At 40.6% G+C, this 4,126-nt stretch overlaps 1 pseudogene; it reads left to right on the forward strand.

The window, feature by feature from the left end:
* The first annotated feature begins 2,660 nt into the window (after nt 1–2,660).
* LOC128037012 (5S ribosomal RNA) lies at nt 2,661–2,770 on the forward strand (annotated as a pseudogene).
* Nucleotides 2,771–4,126: the final 1,356 nt, after the last annotated feature.

A 4,126-nucleotide genomic window follows, 5' to 3' on the forward strand; every position in this document is an offset into this window, starting at 1 on the left:
GTGACTTTCCCGGGGAAGTCCCGTGTTCACCCCTCCATTTTATTTCATATAATGTTTTTTAGTTGCATTTTTGGCGTGGTGTAACTCTTGTTATTTTCGTTTTTAAATAAATAAAAGCGATATTTGGTATTGCATTTAATTAAAAGGCGATAAAGGCGACTTTTATTAATAGATTGCGAGTTGGGTGCGATCATACCGGCACTAATGCCGGATCCCCGAACTCCGATTAAGGTGCTTGGCGAGAGTACTAGGATGGGTGACCCGGGAATCTGTGTTGCACCCCCTTTTTTCATATAATTTTTTTTAGTTGCATTTTCTCGGGTGGTGTAACTCATTCGTTATTTTGTTTTGTGAAATAAAAATTTAAACGATATTTGTTTTGCATTTAATTGGGAATCCGGGCTTTTATATGAATAGATTAGCAAGTTGGCGGGTGCGATCATACCGCCTAATGCGGATCCTTGAACTCATGATTAAGGTGCCGGCGAAAAGTACTGGATGGGTGACCTTGGAAGTTTTGTTGCAATTTTTTTCATATAATTTTTTAGTTGCATTTTCTCGTGGTGTAACTCATTCGTTATTTGCGTTTTGTGAAATAAACAATTTGAAAGCGATATTTGGTCGAATTTGCATTTAAATTGAGTGAAGCTACGATAAGTGGCGACCTTTATATGAATAGATTGCGCAAGAGTTGCAGTGCGATCATACCGGCACTAATGCCGGATCCCATCGAACTCCATGATTAAGCGTGCTGGCGAGTAGTACTAGGATGGGTGACCTCCAGGAAGTCCTCGTGTTGCACCTCCATTTTATTTCATATAATGTTTTTAGTTGCATTTTCTCGGCGTGGTGTAACTCATTACGTTATTTGCGTTTTGTGAAATAAACAATTTGAAGCGATATTTGGTCAATTGCATTTAAATTGGCGCAAGCTGCGATAAGGCGACCTTTATATGAATAGATTGCGCAGAGTTGGGGTGCGATCATACGGCACTAATGCGGATCCCATCGAACTCCATGATTAAGCGGCTTGGCGAGTAGTACTAGGATGGGTGACCTCAAGAGAATCCTCGTGTTGCACCTCCATTTTATTTCATATAATGTTTTTTAGTTGCATTTTCTGGCGTGGTGTAACTCATTAGTTATTGCGTTTTTGAAATAAATAATTTGAAGCGATATTTGGTCGAATTGCATTTAAATTGAGCCAGCTGCGATAAAGGGCGCCTTTATATTAATAGATTGCCAGAAGTTGGCAGTGCGATCATACCAGCACTAATGCGGATCCCATCGAACTCATGATTAAGCGTGCTTGGGCGATAGTACTAGGATGGGTGACCTCTGAGAAGTCTCGTGTTGCACCCTCCATTTTATTTCATATAATGTTTTTTTAGTTGCATTTTCTCGGCGTGGTGTAACTCATTCGTTATTTGCGTTTTGTGAAATAAATAATTTGAAGCGATATTTGGTGAATTTGCATTTAATTGAGCAAGCTGCGATAAGGCGACTTTATATGAATAGATTGCGCAAGAGTTGGGAGTGCGATCATACCGCACTAATGCCTGGATCCCTGAACTCCATGATTAAGCGTGCTGAGGTGAGTAGTACTAGGATGGGTGACCTCCAGGAAGTCCTCGTGTTGCACCTCCCATTTTATTTCATATAATTTTTTAGTTGCATTTTCTCGGCGTGGTGTAACTCATCGTTATTTGCGTTTTGTGAAATAAACAATTTGAAGCGATATTTGGTCGAATTTGCATTTAAATTCGGCCAAGCTCGATAAGTGCGACCTTTATATGAATAGATTGCGCAAGAGTTGGAGTGCGATCATACCGCACTAATGCCGGATCCATCGAACTCCATGATTAAGCGTGCTTGGCGAGAGTAGTACTAGGATGGGTGACCTCCAGGAAGTCTCGTGTTGCACCTCCCATTTTATTTCATATAATGTTTTTTAGTTGCATTTTCTGGCGTGGTGTAACTCATTCGTTATTTGCGTTTTGTGAAATAAACAATTTGAAAGCGATATTTGGTGAATTGCATTTAAATTGACGAAGTCATGCGATAAAGGCGACCTTTATATGAATAGATTAGCGAAGAGTTGGCAGGTGCGATCATACCGGCACTAATGCAGGATCCTCAGAACTCATGATTAAGCGTGCTTGGCGAAGTAGTACTAGGATGGGTGACCTCATGAGAAGTCCTCGTGTTGCACCCTCCATTTATTTCATATAATTTTTTTAGTTGCATTTTTGGCGTGGTGTAACTCATTACGTTATTTGCGTTTTGTGAAATAAACAATTTGAAGCGATATTTGGTCGAATTGCATTTAAATTGGCGCAATGCGATAAGGCGACCTTTATATGAATAGATTCGCAAGAGTTGGAGTGCGATCATACCGCACTAATGCACGGATCCACGAGAACTCCATGATTAAGCGTGCTTCGGGGAGTAGTACTAGGATGGGTGACCTCGGAATCCTGTGTTGCACCTCCATTTATTTCATATAATTTTTTAGTTGCATTTTCTCGGCGTGGTGTAACTCATTCGTTATTTCAGTTTTGTGAAATAAACAATTTGAAGCGATATTTGGTCGAATTTGCATTTAAATTGGCAAGTGCGATAAAGGCGAGCTTTATATGAATAGATTGCGCGAGTTGTGCAGATGCGATCATACCGGCACTAATGCGGATCCCATGAACTCCATGATTAAGCGTGCTTGGGCGAGTAGTACTAGGATGGGTGACCTCACAGGAATCTCGTGTTGCACCTCCATTTTCTTTCATATAATTTTTGTAGTTGCATTTTCTCGGTGGTGTAACTCAATCGTTATTTGCGTTTTGTGAAATAAACAATTTGAAGCGATATTTGGTCGAATTTGCATTTAAATTGACGCAAGCTGCGATAAGTGGCGACCTTTATATGAATAGATTGCGAAGTTGGCAGTGCGATCATACCGACACTAATGCCGGATCCCATCGAACTCCTGATTAAGCGTGCTTGGCGAGAGTAGTACTAGGATGGGTGACCTCACAGGAAGTCCTCGTGTTGCACCCTCCATTTTATTTCATATAATGTTTTTTAGTTGCATTTTCTCGGCGTGGTGTAACTCATTCGTTATTTCGTTTTGTGAAATAAAAATTTAAGCGATATTTGGTGAATTTGCATTTAAATTTGGAAAAGTGCGATAAGGCGACCTTTATATGAATAGAATCGCAAGTTGGGGTGCGATCATACCGCCTAATGCCGGATCCCGAACTCATGATTACGTGCTTGGCGAGAAGTACTAGGATGGGTGACCTCAGGAAATCCTCGTGTTGCACCTCCCATTTTTTTCATATAATTTTTTAGTTGCATTTTCTGGCGTGGTGTAACTCAATTTTATTTGCGTTTTGTGAAATAAAAATTTGAAAGCGATATTTGGTGAATTTGCATTTAAATTGGAAGCTCGATAAGGCGACCTTTATATGAATAGATTGCGCAAAGTTGGGTGCGATCATACCGACACTAATGCCGGATCCCATCGAACTCCAGATTAGCGTGCTTGGGTGAGTAGTACTAGGATGGGTGACCCTCAGGAAATCTCGTGTTGCACCCTCCCATTTTATTTCATATAATTTTTTTAGTTGGATTTTCTCGGCGTGGTGTAACTCATTCGTTATTTTCGTTTTGTGAAATAAAAATTTGAAGCGATATTTGGTCAATTTGCATTTAAATTGGCGCAATGCGATGAGGCTTTTATATGAATAGATTGCGCAAGAGTTGGCGGGTGCGATCATACCGCACTAATGCCGGGATCCTTGAACTCAGATTAACCGTGCTTGGGGAAGTACTAGGATGGGTGACCTCCGGAAGTCCTCGTGTTGCACCCCCCATTTTTCTTTCATATAATTTTTTGGTTCATTTTCTCGATGTGGTGTAACTCAATCGTTATTTGCGTTTTGTGAAATAAACAATTTGAAGCGATATTTGGTAATTTGCATTTAAATTGGGAAACTGCGATAAGTGGCATTTTATGAATAGATTGCAAAGTTGGCAGGTGCGATCATACCGCACTAATGCGGATCCCATCGAACTCCGATTAAGCGTGTTGGGAGTAGTACTAGGATGGGTGACCCCGGAACCGTGT

This window comes from Gossypium raimondii, unplaced genomic scaffold (genome assembly GCF_025698545.1).
Source record: "Gossypium raimondii isolate GPD5lz unplaced genomic scaffold, ASM2569854v1 Contig00163, whole genome shotgun sequence".
Taxonomy (NCBI): domain Eukaryota; kingdom Viridiplantae; phylum Streptophyta; class Magnoliopsida; order Malvales; family Malvaceae; genus Gossypium; species Gossypium raimondii.